Source organism: Rhinopithecus roxellana, chromosome 17 (genome assembly GCF_007565055.1).
Source record: "Rhinopithecus roxellana isolate Shanxi Qingling chromosome 17, ASM756505v1, whole genome shotgun sequence".
NCBI lineage: Eukaryota > Metazoa > Chordata > Mammalia > Primates > Cercopithecidae > Rhinopithecus > Rhinopithecus roxellana.
Window position 1 is genome coordinate 65,054,507 of NC_044565.1, and position 10,859 is coordinate 65,065,365.

The 10,859-nt window shown below is 38.4% G+C and overlaps 1 pseudogene; it reads left to right on the forward strand.

Moving 5' to 3' along the window:
* The first annotated feature begins 8,410 nt into the window (after positions 1 to 8,410).
* Positions 8,411 to 8,528, forward strand: LOC115894382 (annotated as a pseudogene).
* Positions 8,529 to 10,859: the final 2,331 nt, after the last annotated feature.

Below are 10,859 nucleotides of genomic sequence, written 5' to 3' on the forward strand. Positions count from 1 at the left end.
ATCTCATTTAGTTTGCAAAACATCGTATCATGACTAGGTTCCACTGTCTTTAAAATTAGTTGCAAATCTAATTTGTATTGATGTGCTGTAATGGATATGGAAGTCTTCTGCTTTTGAGAAGTAGATTGTTTGTCGTTCTTCTCCATTATAAATAATGATTTGTATATAAAATTGTTTTCTAGAGAGACTGTTGCAATTTGCAAATCAAGTACAGTGCAAGAGAACATTCATTTTCCTGCACCCTTGTTAACACTGAGTATGAACGATTTTTTTAGATTTTAAAATTAGCTAGTGAGTTCAATAAAAGGATTCATTTTTACAATTTATTTTTCTGAATTTATCATTTACCAGTAAAGTAAACTTAGTTTTAGCCAGTTGAGGATGTAGAATTTGGAAATGAAAATTTCGTGCCAACTGTATGATCTGCTTTCCGTTCTTGACTTCTCTCCCTGCTGGTTGGGCTTAAAAATGAGCCTGTCACCATCTGTCTGTGTCTGCCCCATTTCTGTTCCTCAGAGTCATGCATGGGTGCAATCACGCAGATACCCCTTGATTCCACACATAATCAAGAGGAAAATTTAAAACCCCAGGAAAAAAGCTTTTCACAGAACAAGAATTGCATCCTCGATCTTTACATGCTAGAAACAGCCTTCAATTTTCTCCATGGAGATCTGTTTTATGTGTTATTTTGGTTTGCTTCTAACCCTGTTTTCCACTGCAAAAAGGCAATTTCTATTACTGGACTCTTGATTCGATGTGCAGTTAAATGCTACATCACAGCCGAGTTTCAATATTTCACAGTGGATCGGGAAATTATTAACAAAGTTTGTGTTTCCCTCCACATATAATAACCACTAATCATGGGAGTTAGGGGTTTCAGTGGTCTGACTCTGTACTTCCCTAACAGCATATTTTCTACCTTTTTCATCAAGATTTCACCCAAATATAGTATTTTTTAGAAAACCCTCTGGTTTGCCTATTTGACAGAATGTCAGTCTCAGTCATTTAACTCAAGTGCTTCAAACCTCTGACACCCCTGGACAGAGGAAGGCCAAAAAAAACCTCAAGGACAATAGTCAATCCCTGGTTTCCTCTTCTTACAAAGCTTCACATTTCACCCTATAGCTGCCTAGTACTATTATCTGTTCTCTGTGTCAGCTAATTCCTACCCCCCAAAAAATCATTTAGAAGAGCCAGTAAAATCCAACTTATACTTGAAATTTGACTTGAAGATGGTAGTGGAAGGAATTCAGCTTCTGAAAGCTATCAGAGTTCCTTCCTGGTCAAGGAGGTTCATTTTGTAAGTTTCCAAGTATGGGTGGGTACCAAGTGACCTTAAACATCATCATATAGGCCGGGCACAGTGGCTCACACCTGTAATCCCAGCAGTTTGCAAGGCTGAGGCAGGCGGATTGCGTGAGGTCAGGAGTTCGAGACCAGCCTGGCCGACATGGTGAAATACTGTCTCTACTAAAAATACAAAAGTTAGCTGGCCGTGGTGGTGGGTGCCTGTAGTCCTAGCTACTCAGGAAGCTGAGGCAGGAGAATCGCTTGAACCTGGGAGGTGGAGGATGCAGTGAGCCGAGATTGCACCACTACATTCTGATGATGCAATTCAGTGAAAGTAAGTGTCAGTGGAGGGCTAGGACCAGAGTGTGAACCCCAGAATGTGAGCCTCAAACGAACTGGATGGATGGACAAGCTAGTGTCGTTCCTATAGGAAGCCATTTGGTTGTTTTTGTTGTGGGTTTTGTTCTGTTCTTTTCGGCATTTTCTCAATGACTTCTCCACAGGGGTCTCTATACCCCAAAACTATACTGTAAATTTACATATATCAAGTAAATTCCTCAAGGGCATTTTGCAGTCTGACAGATCTGAATTATAAGCCAGGTTCACCAATTACTGTGTGATATCAGCAAACTTACTTGATTGTTTTCATCGTAGTTTTCCCATGTGTTAAAAAAAGAAAAACATATCCTAAGGTGGTTGTGGGGATGACATATGTGCATATATGTACAAATGCCTGCAACACTACTTAGAGCATTGTAAACATGAAGATATGGTAGCTATTTTAAAATATATTTCTTGTGAACCACTATGGCATTAAAATTGGGTTGGCCACAGGTTCAGCATTTTAAAATTATTTTTGGGTTTGAATTGAGCTGGAGTGGAGCATTTTAATATATCTTATTGATTTGTTTATCATTTCAAATACTCCAGCCTTCAATTTAGAGAATTTGTTTGAAATATATTATAAAAATAGATGATAGGAGAAAGGAAAGCAAGCCATATTATTTTGGTACACAGTAGGCACTAAATATTTGTTGAGTGGATGAACATATGTGTACACTCCAAGCCACTCAACTCAGTGGAGGAAATTATGTATTTCAATACTAGGCCTCAAGTGTGGTACAGAGGGAGAAAGTAGTGATAGAGGTTTCAAGTTACTGTATTTGTGCTAGAAGTTTTACACAGCTAAATGCAAAACATCTAATAAACTATACATCTGCTTTACTGAAAAATTAATATCCCAAAAAGAGAGCCTTAAACAAAGTTCTATTTCTGTTTGACAAAAAAGAAGTGGTTTATGTATTGAAAGCCAAGGTATCTCAGAAAATAAGACCATAATTTGACCATGATGCCCAAAATTTGTGATAGGCGAAGAAACAGGACATGGACTTGAGATATTTAGATGCTGAAAATTCAGAGAAAAAGTATGCTAGATTTCTGAGTGTGAGTTTTTTTGTTTTGTTTTGTTTTGTTTTGTTTTGTTTTGTTTTGTTTTGTTTTATTAGCTGGGTCTCACTCTGTGGCCCAGACTGGAATGCAGTAGTGTGATCTCGACTCACTGCAACCTCGAAACCTCGCAACCTCTGCCTCTCAGGCTCAAGTAATCTCACCTTAGCCTCCTGAGTAACTGGGCCACAGCCTTGTGCCGCTGCACCCAGATCATTGTTTTTTGTATTTTTAGTAGAGACAGGGTTTCCCCATGTTGCCCAGGCTGGTCTCAAGTGATCCCCCTACCCCTGCCTCCCAGCGTGCTGGGATTACAGGTGAGCCACTGCTCCCAGCCAATAATGAGTTTTTAAATGAAGAGGTGATTCCATCTTGCAGGGGAGATATCAGCAATGAATTTTGAACTCATAGTGGTAAATGATTCTAATGAGCAACATTGATAGAAATGCCCCAGGGTTCCTAAAAAGATGCGGAAGAGCTCATAGACTGAATCAGATCTGAAAGGGGCATGAGTAAGCAAGTGAGAGCAACACACAGCAAAAACAAATATAATATGGTAAGAAGGATGACAGGGATATTAAAAACCCCCAAGGAACTGAGAGCTATGAACAGTGGTAAGCTCCACTTAACCTAAGCAAAGGATGTAGTTGCTTTGTCTAGGAAAGGAAGGTGGCCTAGAAAGGGAAACTGCTACTTGGGAATGATGTATGAATTCTCTTTTATCTCCTATTTAGTAGCCTAACCTTTAAGAGTTGTCTGTATTTCCTGACATTGGACTTACTTATTTTTTTTTTTAATTTTGATTTTTTATATTAATTTTTGTGGGTACATAGTTGATGTGTATACTATGGAGTACATGAGATTTTTGATATAGGCATGCAATGCATAATAATCATATCAGGTAAAATGGGGTATCCATTCCCTGAATTCAGTTACACTCTTCTAATTATTTTAAAATGTACAAGTTTAAAATGTACAAGTGGCCACCTCACTCCAGCCTGGGCACTGTTGCGAGATACCATCTCAGAAAGATAAATAAATATATAAACGAGTTAATTAAAAAGTTTGTATTTCTCAAACATTGCCGTGTCCTAGCCTTCTCTCTATTTTATATTTTCTCTCATAACCAACATTTCACATCAAGCTTGACATGTCACCTTTTTTTTTTTTTTTTGCGACGGAGTCTCGCTCTGTCCCCCAGGCTGGAGTGCAGTGGCCGGATCTCAGCTCACTGCAAGCTCCGCCTCCCGGGTTCCCGCCATTCTCCTGCCTCAGCCTCCGGAGTAGCTGGGACTACAGGCGCCCGCCACCGCGCCCGGCTAGTTTTTTGTCTTTTTTTAGTAGAGACGGGGTTTCACCGTATTAACCAGGATGGTCTCGATCTCCTGACAACTTTTATATATCCGAATATCAATATAGATCTGCCTCTTAAAGTGAGGTTTGCAACTCAGATTTCTCCTTGAAGCTGCTTGCTTAGCAGCTGCATTCAAATTCATCTCAAATTCAATAGGTACAAAACTAAACTTCTGGCCAGGCACGGTGGCTTGCACCGGTAATCTCAGCACTTTGGGAGGCCCATGTGGGCGGGTCACCTGAGGTCAGGAGTTCAAGGCCAGCCTGGCCAACATGGTGAAACCCCATCTCTACTAAAAATATAAAAATTAGCTGTGCATGGTGGCAGGTGCCTATAATCCCAGCTACTCAGAAGACTGACACAGGAGAATCTCTTTAACCTGGGAGGTGGAGGTTGCAGTAAGCCATGATTGCACAATTGCACTCCAGCCTGGGTGACAGAAGAAGACTGTCTCAAAACAAAAACAAAAACACAAACAACACAAAAAACAACTTCCAATGATCTTTTTTCATGGCAGAAGCGTGTATTTTTCTGTGTTCACAAACATTTTCTCAGTTACGCAAATTAGAAAAATCTCAGTTATGCTTGCCCATTCATAGTGATTATCACTATGTACTGCTGATTTTCCCTCCTAAATGTGTCTTAAGTATTACTAACTCTCCCATGTCAGCGACCACCCTGTTCCCAAAACCATCATTAACCACCTGAACTAGCGCAAGAGCCTCTGACCTTCATTCTCCTCCTTGTCTTTGCTCTCTTGGAAATGATCTTCATGCTGCAGGCCAAGGATCTATGTAAAATAGAATTTGGAGATAATTGCTTCTCAGCTAAAAACCTGCAGTGGCTTCCCATTGCAAGCAACCTGGTGGCTGAGCTTCTAAGCAGAACTGGGAGGCCTGGCAGGGTGCAGGCCCTCACTATCTCTCTTGCCTTATCTGCCATGATTTTCTCTTTTGCTCCATGAGCCTCCCACACAATAATGTTCCATCAGCAATTTTGTCATTGTTATTCTGTTTTTAGTTTAATTTTTGTTTTCATAATAGTTATTCATATACATGATTTTCTAAACCTGTGGTTTTACCAATCAACTCTGTAATTCTAACTGACATGTATATATTGTTACTATTTATTTTTAAAGAAACTTTCATTGCATTTATACTATTGAAAATAAATAAGCATCCATCATACATTACTCTACATACAGGCTTCTCATTTTTCCATCCTAAAATATGATTATATCACAGGTTTGGGTTAAATTAATTTTAGCATTTTTATTATTTACCTATGAAATAGTATTTGTGGCTGAACCATGTAGTGTAGTGTGATTATACATTTTTATGATTTTTTACCTTTCCTAGGGTTAATAATTCCCTTATCTTTTAATTTACCTTTGTATTATACTTACCATTAATTCATCCTGAAGATTTCAGGCAACAATATGTATTTCCTCTTGGCATATTTAAGCACATCAGGGAATTTCTCAATTTAGATTTGTTAAATTTAGTGAATTAGTTTTTCTCTGAGAAGTTTTCCATCTTCCTACTCCAGTCCGATGAGTTGTTCTTTAGATTTGTCCAGCTCTTGTCCTGAGATCTGCCTTCACCATCATCTTTGGATTTTATGATCCTCTTTTGGGATGAATTTCCTTTTCCATATGTCCATCTGTCTTTATTGCCCATCATCTTGTTTTGCTTTGTAGTATTTTCCTGAGAAAAATATTTAATAATATTTTTGACAATGTCTGTGATAAACCATGGCCTATTTCAGAAATAAGGTTCACTAAAGGACTAATTATAGGGTTTGGTCTTGTGGTGAGTTTGGGAAGGGTTGAAGGAATTGGATTCTGTTCTCAGTTGGATGCTGTCAGGAAGTAGGGGCGATTACATGGGGCATCTTAATCATTCCTTTCTAGAAGGCAAGAGAAATGAAGACTTGCTAACGTTCTGATTGGTTTAAAAAGCAGCACTTACTCCTATTGGTTAGGAAAGGGCGATTTGCGACTTTTGTGGTTTAGACAATGTTCTTATTAGGATTATGGAGTAGCTTATTTTGCCTTGTTCCATCATGGACACAGCGTGCCCTTGTCTGATATTAATTTTCTGTGAAACTGTGTGTGTTGGACAGGAGAACAAGTGGCCTACCCAGCCCTGAGTGCTAGGTCAGTTTCCAGCAACATTGAGGCCCGGATGAGAATGCCTGACCGGCTCTCCCTGTCGGGTGCTGCCTTTCTTTTTCTTACCTTTAATTTCTTGGCTCACCTTTTATGGAATTTATATGATTTGCTTTTTGAACAAAGTGGCTAACCCTTTGATGATGTTTCGCTTAGTTTCATATTATCTTCTCTATTTTATATCTTTGTCTTTTTCTGTTTTCTTTCTGGGAGATTTCCTAAATTTAACTTGCATCTTTTCCAGTAAATTTAATCTTCAAGAGTTTTTTTGTGGTTCTCCAGACATTTCTTTTCACGGCATTCTGTTCTTGTTCGTGCATTGAATACCTTATTTTATTGCTGTGAAGATAGGAGAAAGTAAAGATGGTTGTGGCTTGTTTTTATTTGTTTTTGTTTCGTCTTAGGTTTTTATCTCTCTGCATTGTCTTTTCTCGTATATTCTTATATATCCTTTTCTCTGTTAATTTATTCTCCCCCTTCCATTGATTCTTGTCTCTCCTTTCATATTTATAGCAAAACCCCGAGGAAGTCTGTGCGCATGAGTGTTTTTGTTTCTTCTTGTTCATGAGGTCATTGTAGGGTGAGGTGGTTGGATTGCTTCTTTGGAGAACCCACAACCATTATTATGTGTAACTCTATTTGCTTGCTAAGTTAGCTTTTAATTTTTCAAAAACTGGGCCTCCTATCTGACTAAGAATATAAACCTTGCTGCCAGGGATGAAGGAGAAAAAAGTTGGGTAAGGAAGTTTGAGGTGTCAAACTCATTCTGTAAGGCTTTGATTATTCCACCTTTTCAACATAGCATCCCTGCCCTGAACTGGCCTGACATTCAAAATTCAGAGTTACACATAGTTAAAGGAAAGGGGCAACTCACAGTTTGACTTGGTCAGTGAGATAGGAGTGTATCTTACAGACTCTGACTTCTCCCATAGACTTTCAGTCCATTTTGTGTAGCCTCACTTGGAACTCATTTTTAGAAATTATTGGACCTCTAATGTGTGTTTTTCTCCTGGGGTTCCCTGTCACATGTTCACATGTTCATGATTCTTGTTAGTCTCCTTACTAGCTTACGTATTTATCCTCTGAGTCTGTTAAGTGAGTTAATACTTGCTCATCTGTTCTCTGCTATGTCATTTTGTTGTTGTCTCTCCCTAATTTTCCTTTTGCTTTGTCACTGAGGATTTAGCAGTCACTAAAAGTAATCAAATGAGTTCAAATCTTCACATTTAACTGGAAGTCTCAGTTCATACTTCAGACATAAGGATAAATTAAATTTTGAAAGATGACCATGGCATGGATACTGAGCTAGAATCTAGAATCAGATATTAAAAAGAAAATGAGTGATTAGAAAGGGAAGTACCATATTATTTTATTAGGAATAAGCCAGCTGGGCACTGTTGTAATCCCAGCACTTTGGGAGGCTGAGGAGGGTGGATCACGAGGTCAGGAGATCAAGGCCATCCTGGCTAACACGGTGAAACCCCGTCTCTACTAAAAATACAAAAAATTAGCTGGGCGTGGTGGCGGACACCTGTAGTCCCAGCTACTCAGGAGGCGGAGGCAGAAGAATGGCGTGAACCCGGGAGGTGGAGCTTGCAGTGGGCGGAGATCGTGCCACTGCACTCCAGCCTGGCAACAGAGCTGGACGCCGCTTCAAAAAAAAAAAAGTCATATTGAATTATCCTAATTTCCTATGTTAATAATTTAACTAACCCGGCAGATCAATGAAATGCATTAGGTAGAGTAAAACCAATCATAGAATGGGCATTTGAAGATATTCTTATTGACATAATGTTGGGAAATAGTATTTGTGGGAAATAGGATTAAGGACTTCAGATTTTATATATAACATATGGGTTACCTCATTGTTCTGCCAACTGTGTGACCTTGGATGAGTTACTTAACCTTTTATGCACAAGTTTACTCTTCTGTAAAAATGAGATTAATCATTTATTTTTAAATGAAGATTAAATGTTTATTAAGGTTATTGAACATTTTAAATAGAGTAATACATGTAAGATGCTGTGCCAGACTGTCAGCAGCTCAGCCTCATATCCACCCTCATCTTTATTTTCCATTGCATCATGGTGGAGAAGCTTGGGCTACATTTCCCCAAATCTTTTTCCAGTGTGATTTTATATGAGATTCTAGTCTACAGCTATGCCACCCTGAACACACCTGATCTCCTCTGGTCTTGGAAGCTAAGCAGGTTGGGTCTGGTTAGTACTTGGATGGGAGAGTACCTGGGAATACCAGGTGCTGTAGGCTAAAATAATAATAATAATAATAATAATAATAATAAGGTAAATAAATGAGGGTCTGCCAATGAGAAACAATGGTCTGAGATTTCAATGCAGAAGTAAAGGCAGCTGCAGCCAAAGTTGTAAACAAAAGACAGATGCAAGATACAGGGTCCCATTCTAGTCAACTCCCTCAAACTACTCACTTTACTCCTGCATCCAGTAGAGATCAATAACTACAGCCTCCTTAGACAAGCTCCTTCAAATTCCATGCCCCCTACTTCAGGCAACTGAGAGCATCTTCCAGGAATTGACCTGTGGCTGCCTGGGCTTTCAGATGTTGTGAAGTCTTATAGTAGCTTCGCTGACCTTCACTCACTCATCTCTTCCAACTTTTCTGTAACTTCTAGAACAATGTGTTAAAATTATTTCTATCCATTAATACTGATATACATATGGATGGTGTATCCCCATGATACACATGTGGGAAACAAAATTGATCATGAGTTGACCACTGTTAAGGCTGCATATATGGGGATTTGTTTTGCTATTCTGTCTACTTCTACATGTGTTTAAAAAGCAACAAGATGAGTTAAAATGTATTTTCATATAAAAAAACATAAAACTCTTTCTTCCTTGAAATATAGAATTCTGTTTTCCCAACAGTCGTAAATGCTGAGCACAGGGCACAGCAGAAGGCAGTGCCCCAACCTGTAGTCAATAGAAGTAGAGTTTTTTTCATAGTGTTATATAATTTTATACATGATTGGATTATTCTAACAAAGGTATATCTGTTGAAAAGCACATTTTGGTCCAGAAGTGATTCTGGTGAGATTTGCCTAGTCATTAGCTTTGGTCTTCATACAATCACATAATCAGATTACCTAAAGTTGTATAGTAACTGCAAAATGCAAGACAATATCATGATATACTAAAGCAATGGTACAAATCTTTAAAAAATATTGAGCTTATTGGAGTGTAAATGTGACACAGAACTCAAGCCAAAAAACAAAGAAGATAATGAAATCCATAGATTATAAGTATTCTATCTTGGCTCAATTGTAGAACATTTTAATAAAGATTTTAAAAGTTTGTTAATATTTTAATAAGCCTATCATCTTTCTTTGTGTTTGGCCTGGATGTGTGCCTTATTTAAGCAAGTGACCTTGTATTATTGAGCTCCTGCATTTCCCATAGCACTTAGCACAGATCCAACCATGTAAAATATCCTCACAAAGACTTATTAAATTAATTTCTTAAATCCCTTCTGGACTGCCCATTTGCCTTCATTAATTATGTTAGACCTAGAGGAGATGACCTCTACTTGCTGCCATGGTTGAATTACGTCTTAGACTTGTAGATTCATTGAACAATACAATTTTTCAGTGGAAGAGATAAACTGTAGAGTTAGAACATATTCACTTTATGGATGAGGATATGAGCATTCTCATATTTCATGTGATTTTTCCACCTCCCTCCCTGAAACTCATATATTCACATTTGTTCTCTCAGATACTTTCTCTCTTACAGTCACTTCTTGCTGCAAAATAACAGATTTACAGTGAGAATGGAGATGTGCCTTCCCTTGTGTCTTTTCAGCTGGTAAACCACAAATAAATATCAGAGTCTTAGTTATTATAATTCAAAATACAAATATGCCATGTCAAACTGTTTTTTAAATGATAGATTTTCATTTTTTAATTACAACAAGTGTTTCTTTTGAGATTCAAGAGATTTTAAGCTTTATGAGCATTAATACCTTTGTGATTGTGATTTGTTTGCCCTAATTAAAAGAATCAGGAGTATAGTTGGGAAAGAATATTGATGCACCAGGAAAACTTACGAAGAATGGAGCTACTTATTTTCTCCTTTTGTTTCAATGATCAAAAATCTAGCACGTGGCAGAAATGAGGCAAATCTGTTATGACGGGATAATTGTGGCTGTATCTTCTGTTCCATCATTCATTAACAACAGGATAAATGTGAATCCTGGATTTTGCTAATCTAATGGTCTTGGCTCTGTTTTTGATAAACAGTATAAATTATTTCCAGAAGAGCTGTGGAGAAAAATGTGAGATATTATTGCAGAACCCAACACTCTCATAAAACTTACAAAACTTCTGTATCTGGCCCAGGAGACACTAACTACCCATGTGTCTTCATGAGCCCAGGGGAAGACATCAGACAGACTCTCTCCCTCACCATGTCCTCACGCTTAGTTCTCGTTGCACCTGGATGAAAGGGAGTCTGCCAGCATTTCTTCAGCGGGCTTCTGGCTGTCAAAACAAATGCAAGCCTCCTGGGGATACTCACCCTTGCTTGCTGAGGCGAACATACTGTGTTAAGCGTTTTACATATG